This window comes from Staurois parvus, unplaced genomic scaffold (genome assembly GCF_062004578.1).
Source record: "Staurois parvus isolate SC_StPar_1 unplaced genomic scaffold, SC_StPar_1.0 ptg001287l, whole genome shotgun sequence".
In the NCBI taxonomy this organism is placed as follows: Eukaryota; Metazoa; Chordata; class Amphibia; order Anura; family Ranidae; genus Staurois; species Staurois parvus.
In genome coordinates, this window is record NW_028319083.1 from 600,001 (window position 1) to 616,701 (window position 16,701).

Genomic DNA, 16,701 nt, shown 5'->3' on the forward strand with positions numbered 1-16,701 from the left:
GGGTGTGATATCGGCCGGATACCTTCGCACTTCAAATACCGGAACCCTGTAATGACGTTCTAGTAATGCAATTATGCAGAGAAGGGTTATGGTGGCTCGGATAATTAGCAGGATTTCATGAGGGATATCACTGCCTGGATACACCGATCCCCTCTACGCGTGTGAGTCGGTGCGTGCGGGGGATGGGGTGACTCATTCTGTCATATGTGATCCACAGAGCGTAGAATTAAATGTGAAATACCATACAAGTCACCATCCACAGGGGAACAAGACAACAATGGAATTCATTAAATTAAATTCTCATTACAGCATATCTATATCACATACAACATATCACATACATGCATATCACATATATATATGCAGTCAGCTCCATAAATATTGGGACATGGACACAATTCTAACATTTTTGGCTCTATACACCACCACAATGGATTTGAAATGAAACGAACAAGATGTTTTTTAACTGCAGACTGTCAGTTTTAATTTGAGGGTATTTACATCCAAATCAGGTGAACGGTGTAGGAATTACAACAGTTTGCATATGTGCCTCCCACTTGTTAAGGGACCAAAAGTAATGGGACAATTGGCTTCTCAGCTGTTCCATTGCCAGGTGTGTGTTATTCCCTCATTATCCCAATTACAATGAGCAGATAAAAGGTCCAGAGTTTATTTCAAGTGTGCTATTTGCATTTGGAATCTGTTGCTGTCAACTCTCAAGATGAGATCCAAAGAGCTGTCACTATCAGTGAAGCCATCATTAGGCTGAAAAAACAAAACAAACCCATCAGAGAGATAGCAAAAACATTAGGCGTGGCCAAAACAACTGTTTGGAACATTCTTAAAATGAAGGAACGCACCGGTGAGCTCAGCAACACCAAAAGACCCGGAAGACCACGGAAAACAACTGTGGTGGATGAGCGAAGAATTCTTTCCCTGGTGAAGAAAACACTCTTCACAACAGTTGGCCAGATCAAGAACACTCTCCAGGAGGTAGGTGTATGTGTGTCAAAGTCAACAATCAAGAGAAGACTTCACCAGAGTGAATACAGAGGGTTCACCACAAGATGGAAACCATTGGTGAGCCTCAAAAACAGGAAGGCCAGATTAGAGTTTGCCAAACGACATGTAAAAAAGCCTTCACAGTTCTGGAACAACATCCTATGGACAGATGAGACCGACATCAACTTGTACCAGAGTGATGGGAAGAGAAGAGTATGGAGAAGGAAAGGAACTGCTCATGATCCTAAGCATACCACCTCATCAGTGAAGCATGGTGGTGGTAGTGTCATGGCGTGGGCATGTATGGCTGCCAATGGAACTGCTTCTCTTGTATTTATTGATGATGTGACTGCTGACAAAAGCAGCCGGATGAATTCTGAAGTGTTTCGGGAATATTATCTGCTCATATTCAGCCAAATGCTTCACAGCTCATTGGACACTTCACAGTGCAGATGGACAATGACCCAAAGCAGACTGCAAAAGCAACCAAAGAGTTTGTTAAGGGAAAGAAGTGGAATGTTATGCAATGGCCAAGTCAATCACCTGACCTGAATCCGATTGAGCATTTCACTTGCTGAAGACAAACCTGAAGGGAAAATGCCCCAAGAACAAGCAGGAACTGAAGACAGTTGCAGTAGAGGCCTGGCAGAGCATCACCAGGGATGAAACCCAGCGTCTGGTGATGTCTATGCGTTCCACACTTCAGGCTGTAATTGACTGCAAAGGATTTGCAACCAAGTATTAAAAAGTGAAAGTTTGATTTATGATTATTATTCTGTCCCATTACTTTTGGTCCCTTAACAAGTGGGAGACACATATGCAAACTATTGTATTTCCTACACCGTTCACCTGATTTGGATGTAAATACCCTCAAATTAAAGCTGACAGTCTGCAGTTAAAGCACATCTTGTTCGTTTCATTTCAAATCCTTTATGGTGGTGTATAGAGCCAAAAATGTTAGAATTGTGTCGATGTCCCAATATTTATGGACCTGACTGTATATATATATACATACACACACACACATATGAACATGCAAATCAGTGCATCATTTGTTAGACATGCATTTCTTTAGAATTTGTTGCAGCTATTCTGTCTCTCAGTGTTACAATACACCGACCATTCGATTTTTAGACTGATTAATTCTTTGTGAGTGGGCAAACATTCAAAATCAGCAGCGGATCAAATACTTATTTCCTTCACTGTATATATATATATAAAAAAAACTTTGGGTGGATGTTACGGCATTACCTTAAAATGTGCTCTCCCTCAATAGCTCAGTCTAGTGTGAGAACAGAGTACAGGTGAAACTCGAAAAATTAGAATATTGTGCAAAAGTTCATTTATTTCAGTGCAGCAACTTAAAAGGTGAAACTAATATATGAGAAGACTCATTACATGCAAAGCAAGATAGTTCAAGCCGTGATTTGTCATCATTGTGATGATTATGGCTTACAGCTCATGAAAACCCCAAATCCACAATCTCAGACAATGAGAATATTGTGAAAAGGTGGAATATTCTCGGCTCAAAGTGTCCCACTCTAATCAGATAATGAAGCCATAACACCTGCAAAGGGTTCCTGAGCCTTTAAATGGTCTCTCAGTCTGGTTCAGTAGGAATCACAATCATGGGAAAGACTGCTGACCTGACAGTTGTGCAGAAAACCATCATTGACACCCTCCATAAGGAGGGAAAGCCTCGAAAGGTAATTGCAAAAGAAGTTGGATGTTCCCAAAGTGCTGTATCAAAGCACATTAATAGAAAGTTATGTGGAAGGGAAAAGTGTGGAAGAAAAAGGTGCACAAGCAGCAGGGATGACCGCAGCCTGGAGAGGATTGTCAGGAAAAGGCCATTCAAAAGTGTTGGGGACTTTCACAAGGAGTGGACTGAGGCTGGAGTCAGTGCATCAAGAGTCACCACACACAGACGGATCCTGGACATGGGCTTCAAATGTCGTATTCCTCTTGTCAAGCCGCTCCTTAACAACAAACAACATCAGAAGTGTCTTACCTGGGCTAAAGAAAAACAGACCTGGTCTGTTGCTCAGTGGTCCAAAGTACTCTTTTCTGATGAGAGCAAGTTTTGCATCTCACTTGGAAACCAAGGACCCCGAGTATGGAGGAAGAATGGAGAGGCCCAAGGACCCCGAGTATGGAGGAAGAATGGAGAGGCCCAAGGACCCTGAGTATGGAGGAAGAATGGAGAGGCCCAAGGACCACGAGTATAGAGGAAGAATGGAGAGGCCCAAGGACCCCGAGTATGGAGGAAGAATGGAGAGGCCCAAGGACCCTGAGTATGGAGGAAGAATGGAGAGGCCCAAGGACCCCGAGTATGGAGGAAGAATGGAGAGGCCCAAGGACCCTGAGTATGGAGGAAGAATGGAGAGGCCCAAGGACCCTGAGTATGGAGGAAGAATGGAGAGGCCCAAGGACCACGAGTATAGAGGAAGAATGGAGAGGCCCAAGGACCCCGAGTATGGAGGAAGAATGGAGAGGCCCAAGGACCCCGAGTATGGAGGAAGAATGGAGAGGCCCAAGGACCCTGAGTATGGAGGAAGAATGGAGAGGCACAAGGACCCCGAGTATGGAGGAAGAATGGAGAGGCCCAAGGACCCCGAGTATGGAGGAAGAATGGAGAGGCCCAAGGACCCCGAATATGGAGGAAGAATGGAGAGGCACACACTGCAAGATGCTTGAAGTCCAGTGTGAACTTTCCACAGTCTGTGTTGATTTGGGGAGCCATGTCATCTGCTGGTGTTGGTCCACTGTGCTTCATTAAGTCCAGGGTCAACGCAGCCGTCTACCAGGAGATTTTGGAGCACTTCATGCTTCCTTCCGCAGACGAGCTTTATGGGGATGCTGACTTCATTTTCCAGCAGGACTTGGCTCTGCCCACACTGCCAAAAGCACCAAAACCTGGTTCAATGACCGTGGGATTACTGTGCTTGATTGGCCAGCAAACTCGCCTGACCTGAACCCCATAGAGAATCTATGGGGCATTGCCAAGAGAAAGATGAGACATGAGACTGAACAATGCAGAAGAGCTGAAGGCCGCTATTGAAGCATCCCGGTCTTCCATAACACCTCAGCAGTGCCACAGGCTGATAGCTTCCATGCCACGCCGCATTGAGCCAGTAATTGCTGCAAAAGGGGCCCAAACCAAGTACTGAGTACATATGCATGCTTCTACTTTTCAGAGGTCCGATATTGTTCTACGTACAATCCGTGTTTTATTGATTGCATGGAATATTCTCATTTTCTGAGATTGTGGATTTGGGGTTTTCATGAGCTGTAAGCCATAATCATCACAATGATGACAAATCACGGCTTGAACTATCTTGCTTTGCATGTAATGAGTCTATCTCATATATTAGTTTCACCTTTTAAGTTGCTGCACTGAAATAAATGAACTTTTGCACCATATTCTCATTTTTCGAGTTTCACCTGTGTATGCAACTTTAGTGCCCCTTTAACTGGAATCCACAAATGAAAACAATGCACATATTTTTTTCTTTTTTAACTTCACGCCAAACGGCTCGGGGCAAATGTAATCTTCCCCAAATCAGGAATTCAGATCACGGTCGCCCACATGAACAGAAAAACAAATACTTGCGTTTTCTCGTCTATTTTAGTTGTAGTTTTGTCTGTGTGCAAACAAAAAAAAAATTTGCTGACAATAAAACTTTATTTTTTTTAGGTTGTGACCTAAATTAGCAGCCAGCATGGGTGACCTGCCAATGGTAGGCGGGATAAGCTCCCGATTGGATGCTTGGAACACAAGAAGGCGTGGCTGACCGAATTGCACGCTCGAACACACGGGACGGCATTCCTGTCTGTCCGGTTCTACCTTCTGCCAAAAAAAGATCTGCTTCTTTAGCCCTCTCCTGCACCGCAGGCTGTAGGTTAGTGGGGCAACCAATGAGCGTGCGGCGCTGGGGAGGTAAACACGCGGCACGGGCATGCATGGAGGCGGGTGAATGCGAGACCTGGCATTTAATAGGTCAGTGGGGATTGGCATAGTCATTGGACTGGTATAGAAAACATTCCTAATTATTATTTATGGAAAGATCACAAGGTGAACGCCTGCAGGGAATTCGGGTGCAACGTCAATGAGGAAAAGAATCCTCTCCAGATCCAGAATATTCACCAAACTGACCTGGATACTCACCTGATTCTGCTCTGTAGATACGGAGATCGGTCATTTCAGGGAACTTGCTGAAACTTTTCAAAAAGAAGTGCTCAATGGTAGGGAGGGGACACTGAACTGTACAGATTATATCCAAGTGTGTATTCTTCTCTAGAACATTCCCTCCCGTTGCGCTCAGTCGCCTCCAAAAGAGTTTTTTTTGCCGCTTCCTATAAAGGGTGACTACATTCATTCCCCATAGTCCGCTGTATGTAGGAACGTAGCCACCCTCTCAGGACGGACTATAGAATATGGGATTTGTAGCTCGCACAGAGCAGCACACATGACCACAACTGGCAGAGGTTCAAGCAAATGGAAGTGAGAGGGGAAAGGAAAGGTTTGGGAGCTCACAGAGAAGATTACATGGAGGGAAAAAAAATAATAATAAAGTTAGGTTCACACTCCATGCATGTCTGGAACGCTTTCCCAGCACACGGAGAAACACTCTGCCATGTAGCAGACGCACGGCGGAGCCATTGATTGTTAATTAATCTGCCATTGCGGTGCAAGTTTGTCGTGTGTGGGGCAGGCCGCTACAATGAACGGACGCAAAACGCACAGAAATACTCCGGCACTAGATCGCACCTGTATGTCTGAACCGAGCACAGGAAATTATGTCATAAAAAAAATAAACACGTTACATGCGCTGCAGAACCATTCATTCTGAATGATAACCCAAGACCAGCTAAGGCAGGGGGCAGAGGTATTTGTGGGAGGAATAGAGTCCGATCATTGGTGTCAGTGGGAGGAATAGTGCCCCATCACTGGTGTCAGACATAGGAATAGTGCCCCATCACTGGTGTCAGACATAGGAATAGTGCCCCATCATTGGTATCAGTGGGAGGAATAGTGTCCCATCATTGGTATCAGTGGGAGGAATAGTGCCCCATCATTGGTATCAGTGGGAGGAATAGTGCCCCATCATTGGTATCAGTGGGAGGAATAGTGCCCCATCATTGGTGTCAGTGGGAGGAATAGTGCCCGATCATTGGTGTCATTGGGAGGAATAGTGCCCCATCACTGGTGTCAGACATAGGAATAGTGCCCCATCACTGGTGTCAGACATAGGAATAGTGCCCCATCACTGGTGTCAGACATAGGAATAGTGCCCCATCATTGGTATCAGTGGGAGGAATAGTGCCCCATCATTGGTGTCAGTGAGAGGAATAGTGCCCCATCATTGGTGTTAGTGGGGGAATAGTGCCTCATCATTGGTGACAGTGAGAGGAATAGTGCCCCATCATTGGTGTCAGTGAGAGGAATAGTGCCCCATCATTGGTGACAGTGGGAGAAATAGTGCCCCATCATTGGTGACAGTGGGAGGAATAGTGCCCCATCATTGGTGTCAGTGAGAGGAATAGTGCCCCATCATTGGTATCAGTGGGAGGAATAGTGCCCCATCATTGGTGACAGTGGGAGGAATAGTGCCCCATCATTGGTGTCAGTGAGAGGAATAGTGCCCCATCAATGGTGACAGTGGGAGGAATAGTGCCCCATCATTGGTGTCAGTGGGAGGAATAGTGTCTCATCATTGGTGTCAGTGGGAGGAATAGTGTCCCATCATTGGTGTCCGTGGGAGGAATAGTGCCCCATCATTGGTGTCAGTGGGAGGAATAGTGCCCCATCATTGGTGTCAGTGGGAGGAATAGTGCCCCATCATTGGTGTCAGTGGGAGGAATAGTGCCCCATCATTGGTGTCAGTGGGAGGAATAGTGCCCCATCATTGGTGTCAGTGGGAGGAATAGTGCCCCATCATTGGTGTCATTGGGAGGAATAGTGCCCAATCATTGGTGTCAGTGGGAGGAATAGTGCCCCATCATTGGTGTCATTGGGAGGAATAGTGCCCCATCATTGGTGTCAGTGGGAGGAATAGTGCCCCATCATTGGTGTCAGTGGGAGGAATAGTGCCCCATCATTGGTGTCATTGGGAGGAATAGTGCCCCATCATTGGTGTCAGTGGGAGGAATAGTGCCCCATCATCGGTATCAGTGGGAGGAATAGTGCCCCATCATTGGTGTCAGTGGGGGGAATAGTGCCCCATCATTGGTGTCAGTGGGAGGAATAGTGCCCCAAGGGCGAGATAAGAGCTGAATCCAGCATGTGGGCCATAGTCTGGAGACCACTAGACTAAGGCACCACACCTGTGAGGCAGGACACGACAAGACATGGTGTCACGTGGTTAGTCCATTACGATGAGGTGCATTGGCCGCCCATTCACTTCGATGAAACATTTTCATGCCACTTAGATCTGAGGTGTCCTACGCCCTGCACACCATCCCTCCCGGACAACCACACCATCTTAATAGTCCCATCGTTTCAATTTAGAGCCCTGAAGAAGGAGTTCGACCCTCGAAACGCGTCGGCTGTCTTGTGTTTTTCTTCCCAGGAACCTATTTAATTGTTAAAAGGTTTGGGACCAGCGGATATTCGCTCTGATGCTCCTATTAGACCATTTTCATCCAATTCCCTGCAAGTGAGAGGCAACAAGGTGGGCGTGTCTGGGAACCCTTCCTGCATTACGAACAGGTAAGCAAAGGGGTTCCCACATCACCAATTCACCCGCAGGGAGCAGGGTGGACTGATGTCCTTCTGCAAGAATGATTTCAATACTTAGAGGCATATTTAAAAAAAAAAAAAACACTGCAGAGCTATTCATCCTGTGAAACTGCATGTATATTCGTTCTGAGCGAACGCCGGCAAAAATCAAATGTATCGGGCTAGATCCTCCGCAGGCTGGATGTTACTCTTCCTACAGAATAGTGTGAATCAGAAAAATATCGCAGAATGGCCGCTGGATGGAGCGAACGATCCTAGGAAATACATACAGTACCTATTTACTATGACCATCAGCGCCAACTACTGGCCATATGGCGGCACTTTCCTGATTCACTCTATTCCGTATGAATGTAAACATTCGACCTGGAGGGAAAAATAGCCTAGTCGTTGTTGTTTTTTGACCCTGCTCGTTCCTAATTAAGTACACGCAGGACAAATATTAAAAACGCGCCCCTTCACTTTTAAGTTTGGAGGTGTAACAGGTTACATATCTAGGAATGTAAACAGAAAAAAAAAATCGATGATGATGTGAATATCTGGGTATATAGACAGCGATAAAGGTCGTTATGAGATCGAAGTGCAATAGTTGGCATAAAGCAGTTCCGTCAGCTGCTAATCTCCGTCTGCGGGGAAACATGGGGATGACTATGTGAGAAGTGTTATCCAAGGCAGTATGGCGTTACATAACGAGGAGGAGGATGACATAACATATGGGGGCAGCAGGGAGCCAGGAGCCTGTGTTACGGAACAGAAAGACCAGATGCTGCTGTAAGACAGGGAGGGGGATGGTCACAGGTGAAAGGACCAATCACTTTTCAGCAGCCTTGAAGCCATTCACAAAGTACAGTAGCTCGGCCGAACGTCGGTAACAAAAATTCGAGCACCACCGGAGTCAATGGAGAGTGAATTGGGATGGGCTGTACATGCCACCTTCCTGCAACAAATGACAGATTCCTGGCTGCTGTAATTTAAGTTTACCATCAGGAATCCCAGGTTACTAAATTCGGTTAAGGACATCACCCGAAATTCCTGGTGGCCCCCCCAGCAAGATAACACCCACCCCCTGCCGCAAAAAATGACAGATCCCTGGCTGCTGTAATTTAAGTTTACCATCAGGAATCCCAGGTTACTAAATTCAGTTAAGGACATCACCCAAAATTCCTGGTGGCCCCCCCAGTAAGATAACAACACCCCCCCCTCCCGCTACAAATGACAGATCCCTGGCTGCTGTAATTTAAATTTACCATCAGGAATCCCAGGTTACTAAATTCGGTTAAGGAAACCCCCCGAAATTCCTGGTGGCCCCCCCGGCAAGATAACACCCCACCCCTCCCGCAACAAATGACAGATTCCTGGCTGCTGTAATTTAAATTTACCATCAGGAATCCCAGGTTACTAAATTCAGTTAAGGACATCACCTGAAATTCCTGGTGGCCCCCCTGGCAAGATAACAACCCCCCCCCCCCCCCCCCGCAACAAATGACAGATTCCTGACTGCCTAATTTAAGTTAACCAAATTTAGTAACCTGGGATTTCTGATGGTAAACTTAAATAACGGTAGCCAGAGATCTGTTATTTGTTGCGGGAAGAGGGGGGGTTGTTATCTTGGAGGGGGGCAACCAGGAATTTTGGGGGGTTTCCTTAACCAAATTTAGTAACTTGGGATTCCTGGTGGTAAAGGAAACCCCCCAAAATTCCTGGTTGCCCCCCCTTGCAAGATAACCCCCCCCAACAATGTTGCTAGGCATTTGGCCTGGTATGGTACAGGAAGGGGAGCCACATGTTCACTGACCTCCCTTTCTGGACAAATGACAGATTCCAGTGTCCATTCACCAAACATTTTGTATTGTTTTCATGGAATAATGTGTTCAGTGATTGGACGAGGGGAGGAATGGGAAAATTGTTACAACCTCCCCTTGTCCAATCAAAGAACGGCATGTGGTATGGTACAGGAAGGGAGCGCTATATGCTCACTGCCCTCCATTCAGTGGCCAAATGGGCTACAAGCCTATATAAGGGCCTGGATAGAATACTAAGGGGAACCCCCCCCCCTCCGCTGTTGTGTTCATTCATAGAACATGTTGTATTATTTTCACGGAATACAAAATGTTCTGTGATTGGATGAGGGGAGGAATGGAGAATTGTTATGGCTTGTTCTTGTCCAATCACAGACCAGCATGTGACTTTGTATTGTACAGGAAGGGGGGCGCCACACACTCATTTCCCTCGTTTTTAATGGCTGCATGCCTATACAAGGGTCAGGTTCAGGGGCGGACTAACAACTCATGGGGCCCCTGGGCAATAGGGGATCATGGGGCCCCTGTGTCCTTGCCCAAACTCAAAAAAAGCCTATGAAAAAGGTACCAGAGGCATCTCATGGGGCCCCCTACTGACCCCGGGCCCTCGGGCAGTGCCCGAGTTTCCAAATGGTCAGTCCACCCCTGGTTAGGTTATAATACTAAAGGGAACCCCCTTCAACTGTTGTGTGATAAAACACGGTATTCTTTTCATGGAATACAAGGTGTTCTGTGATTGGACAAGGGTAGGAATTGAAATCTGTCAGGACCTCCCCCTCGTCCAATCACAAAACATCTTGTATTCCATGAAAATAATACATGTTTTATGAATGAACACCTTCTATTCTGTGACAAAATGTTTTGTGAATAGTGGGGGTGGAGCCACAGAGCCTTTGCTGTATGAGACGGAACCGTCTTGGCGCCGGCTCTGCGGATACATGCGCGCGGCGATGGACAGCCGCAGCTCCCGTCACCCTGCTGTGGCGTGGTAACAGTCAGAGCTGTTCACAACCACCTGAGATTCCAGCCGCAGCAGTCCAGGCCCTATTGGGGCCCATGCCCGGGACACAGCCCCCCCCCTTTTCCCATTATGTAGCGCGTTACGTGCACGTGCGTTGATGTGCGCCGCGCGCAGGGAAGCCCAATCTATTAAATGGGCTGCAAAAAATTTGTCATTCTCTTTTCCAGACGCTAGGTGGCGCTCAGGGCTCCTTTTTCCACTGATTTTGCTGCCCATCCCTATCAGCATTGTTGGAGACATTGCTGAGCTCAATAGCTCAAGCTAAGGCCGAATGATTCAGAGCAGCGGCTCCTCCCCCTTTTTCCCTGCTGAGGTTTCAATGATAGACAGGGTGCCTAAAAGGAGGTAACGACTGCTGTGCTGTCCATTCAGCTAAACTTTTGTCAGATGGAAAATAAAAACTTTTTTTTTTTAATTAAATGTTATATTAATTTATTTTAATTAAGTTAAAAAAAAAAGACAAAAAAATAGTTGTTTCTACATTTTACATATAAAGGAGATGAGGTGACATAAAACCTCAGGGAATCAACCAATGGTAACGGTTAACCAACCCTCTACCTGTGTACAATGCTGAACTCCGCCCCCCTCCAGGACTCCGCCCCTCTCCAGTCTTATACAGTTGTCCTTTCTCCTCTCCTGCACTGAAATGCATTACTCTGATGTCACTGCACACTGCGGGCTTCTCACAGTGTGCATTGGAAGCTGCAGCTAGTCAGAGAGATCCCGCCTCATTTTCTGGCTGGAGGACATCCAGCATCATCTAGCGCACCCCCCCCCCCCCCTCCAGCCTGACTGTTCTGGGTCCCGCCCCTTTCATTCAATAGATTTCAATGGCATCACATGTAAGTGTGCATGAGAAATACAGGCCACTCCTCCATACTGACACCCACCCATCAAGGAGTTTTGATATTTGCATAACCCCTCCCACTTCTTGCATCAGGGCAGAGAAGTACTGAGACAGAGTGCTGGGATGATTTCAGGGAGCTAGGGAGCTACATAGAGCACCCTGCTCCCATTAGCCACAATCTGCATGCATTGCATAGAGAAGCACAGGGACCCAGTGATGATGTCAAATAAGGTGCATGATGAGGCAGAAAGGTTTCCTTAGCATGTTGGTGGAGATGGAGGGAACCAAAATATAGGCAGATTAAACGTCAGCCAACGCCCTTATAAGCCAATCAGAGCCACCATCTCCCACAGAAGGTGTTTTCTGATTGGGGCAGCAGCTTCCATATCTGGCTTTGGATCTGGTTCATACAGAAGGATGTTTTTTTTTTTTTTTTCAATTTAAATTTTTATTTATTTTCCATATATAATACATATTTCATCATTATTCTCATACAAAAACCATTTCCATATCATTAATAACATTTCTTACTATCTTTATTCCCATTTACCCCCCCCCCTCTATTTAATTTCCCCTCCTCCCTAAATAAAACCTCCCTCCCCCCGTTTAAACCCCCCCACTCTGCATTGTTCTATTACCTTTTTTCCCAACGAGAATATAGGATATATAAATCCTTTCATCTTTCTCACATTGCTACTTTATATATTTCACCACAAATTTTTCCCATTTTCTCCACCTCTTAGAGAACACCCCCATCCTGTCTTCCTGCATATCACACAATCTCTCCATCCTACATATCTGATTCGTTCTCTCCACCCAATCCTCTATCTTCAGCACCTCTGGTCTATGCCAGAAATTAGGTATCAGACCCTTCGCCGCATTCAGGTAGCACCATATACCCGAGTCCTTGTATTTATTTACTGATGACTCTGTACTATGTAGTAGACACACTTCTGGGTCCAGTCCTATCTTTATCCCAGAGATATTCTCCATTAGTTGGACGATTATCTCCCAGAAACCTTGGATCTTCGGGCACTCCCACCATATATGACATAACGTGCCTATTTTTCCACAACCCCTCCAGCACTCTTGTGAATTTTCCCCACATATCTTATACTCAACCTTCGGTGTGATGTGCCATCTCGTTAAACACTTACAGAAGGATGTTGATCTGATGTCTTCTGCTGCACACAATCAGAGGGGTGCACATGTGAAGGCTCAGCTTCCAGGATTGCTGGAAGCTGAGTGCGCTCAGACCAGTGATCACTGACGCAGGGTGCTGACCGCCGACGCAGGGTGCTGACCGCCGATGCAGGGTGCTGACCGCCGACACAAGGGGGCTGACCGCCGACACAAGGGGCTGATCACCCCATAAGGACACTCTGGTAACAGTGATCTCCGATATGAGTGCGCTCAGACCAGTGATCACTGACGCAGGGTGCTGACCGCCGACGCAGGGTGCTGACCGCAGATGCAGGGTGCTGACCGCCGACACAAGGGGCTGACCACCGACACAAGGGGGCTGACCGCCGACACAAGGGGGCTGATCACCCCATAAGGACACTCTGGTAACAGTGATCTCCGATATAAGTGCGCTCAGACCAGTGATCACTGACACAGGGTGCTGACCGCCAACACAGGGTGCTGACCCCAGACACAGGGTGCTGACCCCAGACACAGGGTGATGACCCCAGACACAGGGTGCTGACCCCAGACACAGGGTGCTGACCCCAGACACAGGGTGATGACCCCAGACACAGGGTGATGACCCCAGACACAGGGTGATGACCCCAGACACAGGGTGCTGACCCCAGACACAGGGTGATGACCCCAGACACAGGGTGCTGACCCCAGACACAGGGTGATGACCCCAGACACAGGGTGATGACCCCAGACACAGGGTGCTGACCGCCGACACAGGGTGCTGACCGCCGACACAGGGTGCTGACCCCAGACACAGGGTGCTGACCCCAGACACAGGGTGATGACCGCAGACGCAGGGGACTGATCTTCCCACAAGGACACCCTGGTGACAGTGATCACCGGTCTGAGTGCCCTCGGCTTCCAGCAATCCTGTCCAGTCACTGGGGGTACATAGGAGTGAGCAGGTTGCTGTGCGCCCTCACATGTGCACCCCTCTGGTTGTGTGCAGCAGAAGACATGAGATGGACATCCTTCTGTATGAACCATCAGTATGTATGGACATGGATGGGGTGATGGAGGAGGTAGATGGTGGGAGTTGGACTCATGACCACCCTGCAAAACCACACAGACAGTCACATATTTCAGGAGCAGCATCAGTACTTACAGGGTGGATTCTCCCAGCGAGGACGGCAGTTGGAAGGTTCTGGTGGGTGTTGGGTCCAGGTGGTGAAGGTGGTGGTTGGTAATGTCAGTGTGGCACTCAGAGATGCCGGTGTCAGTCTGTAATGTGCACTCCCCTCAGGATGGGGTCCCTTCAGCTCTGAGGGGCCCTTCTGTCAGTGGGATCTGTAGTCTCAGTGGCAGTCAATGTCTGGGGGCCCCGGCTCTGTCAGTGCCAGGTAATGGGTCTCAGTGTCAGCACTGGCCGCTCCGGAGTCCCCTCTCCTGTGTGCGGTCGGGTGTCCCCTCTTCCCTCTGTGCGGTCGGGGTGTCTCCTCTCCTCTCTCTTCTGTTTCGCAGATTCTCCAAACCACTCCGCACTCCACGTGAGTGCAGTCCTCCGTCCCCCGCCCACTCCGGCGATCATTGGTTGTCCCACTTACCTGGATCCGCCCCCAGCGCGCTGATTGGCCGAACACACAGAAATGTGAGGGAACACGTGAAATAGAATGTGTGACACACAATGCGGAGTGTGACAGATCAACAACCGGAGAGCCATCATCCCTACTACATGTTACCCCCCCCAGAGTACTCATCATCCCTACTACATGTTACCCCCCCCAGAGTACTCATCATCCCTACTACATGTTACCCCCCCCAGAGTACTCATCATCCCTACTACATGTTACCCCCCCCCCCCCAGAGTACTCATCATCCCTACTACATGTTACCCCCCCCCAGAGTACTCATCATCCCTACTACATGTTACCCCCCCCAGAGTACTCATCATCCCTACTACATGTTACCCCCCCCCAGAGTACTCTTCATCCCTACTACATGTTACCCCCCCCCCCCCCCAGAGTACTCATCATCCCTACTACATGTTACCCCCCCCCCCCCCCAGAGTACTCAACATCCCTACTACATGTTACCCCCCCCAGAGTACTCATCATCCCTACTACATGTTACCCCCCCCAGAGTACTCATCATCCCTACTACATGTTACCCCCCCCCCCCAGAGTACTCATCATCCCTACTACATGTTACCCCCCCCCCAGAGTACTCATCATCCCTACTACATGTTACCCCCCCCCAGAGTACTCATCATCCCTACTACATGTTACCCCCCCCCCCAGAGTACTCATCATCCCTACTACATGTTACCCCCCCCAGAGTACTCTTCATCCCTACTACATGTTACCCCCCCCCCCCCAGAGTACTCATCATCCCTACTACATGTTACCCCCCCCCCCCAGAGTACTCAACGTCCCTACTACATGTTACCCCCCCCCCCCGAGTACTCATCATCCCTACTACATGTTACCCCCCCCCCCCAGAGTACTCATCATCCCTACTACATGTTACCCCCCCCCCCCAGAGTACTCATCATCCCTACTACATGTTACACCCCCCCCCCAGAGTACTCTTCATCCCTACTACATGTTACCCCCCCCCCAGAGTACTCTTCATCCCTACTACATGTTACACCCCCCCCCCCCCAGAGTACTCTTCATCCTTACTACATGTTACCCCCCCCCCCAGAGTACTCATCATCCCTACTACATGTTACCCCCCCCCCCCCAAGAGTACTCATCATCCCTGTCCTGAGAGATCCAATAAATACCCCAAGAGTACTGATTTATACTCCCCAAGTAGACATCTATACCAAAGAATACTGATTTATACCCCATGAGTACACATTTATACTCTGAGAGTATTGATCTATGCCCTGAGAGATCCAATATATACCCTGACAGTACTGATCTATACTCCCTGATAGTTCCTATCTATACACCGAGAGTACTCATTTATATCTACTTCATCAGTCTCATGAAAGCCCTCTCATCCAATCCTTGTCAACTCATTTCCACCCTTAAGGCTGCATTCACACTTCACTGATTTGTATTTTGAAGCTCGAAACTCCAAAAACACTTAAACTTAAAAAATCAATTGTTCTCTATGGTGCCTGTTCATGTGATCTGGCACAATCGGGTGCAATGGGGCGCAATCGGGTGCAATGGGGTGCAATCGGGGTGCAATGGGGCGTGATGGGGCGCAATCAGGTGCAATGGGGCGCAATCGGGTGCAATGGGGTGCAATCGGGTGCGATGGGGCGCAATCGGGTGCAATGGGGAGCGATGGGGCGCAATTGGGTGCAATAGGGCGCAATCGGGTGCGATGGGACGCAATCGGGTGCAGTGGGGCACAATCAGGTTTGATCGGGCACGATCGGGTGTGATCGGGTGCAATGGGGCGCTGTCAGGTGTGATCATGTGTGATCGGATGCAATCGGGTGTGATCGGGTGCGATGGGGCTCTGTCAGGTGTGATCATGTGTGATCGGGTGTGATTGGGTGCAATGGGGTGCTGTCAGGTTTGATCATGTGTGATCGGGCGCGATCGGATGCAATGGGGCGCGATCAGGTGTGATCATGTGTGATCTTGCATGATCAGGTGCGATGGGGCGCTGTCAGGTGTGATCATGTGTGATTGGGTGTGATCGGGTGCGATGGGGCGCTGTCAGGTGTGATCATGTGTGATCGGGTGCGATTGGGTGTGATTGGGTGCAATGGGTTGCTGTCAGGTGTGATCATGTGTGATCGGGTGCGATCAGGTGTGATGGGGCGCTGTCAGGTGTGATCATGTGTGATCGGGCGCGATTGGGTGCAATGGGGCACAATCAGGTGTGATCAGGTATGATCGGGTGCGATGGGGTGCTGTCAGGTGTGATCATGTGTGATTGGGTGCAATGGGGTGCTGTCAGATGTGATCAGGTGCGATCGGGTGTGATCGGGTGCGATGGGGCGCGGTCAGGTGTGATCATGTGTGATCGGGCGCGATCGGGTGCAATGGGGCACAATCAGGTGTGATCAGGTATGATCGGGTGCGATGGGGTGCTGTCAGGTGTGATCATGTGTGATTGGGTGCAATGGGGTGCTGTCAGATGTGATCAGGTGCGATCGGGTGTGATCGGGTGCGATCGGGCGCGG

At 48.6% G+C, this 16,701-nt stretch overlaps 1 protein-coding gene across 1 annotated transcript in view; it reads right to left on the bottom strand.

Moving 5' to 3' along the window:
• PER1 (period circadian regulator 1) overlaps positions 1–14,068 on the bottom strand; it is a 103,918-nt gene extending 89,850 nt beyond the window's left edge. Inside the window, exon 1 of the mRNA XM_089660902.1 lies at positions 13,717–14,068. The gene's annotated coding sequence lies outside the window, so the exon portion shown is untranslated. The remainder of the gene's footprint in view (positions 1–13,716) is intronic.
• Positions 14,069–16,701: the final 2,633 nt, after the last annotated feature.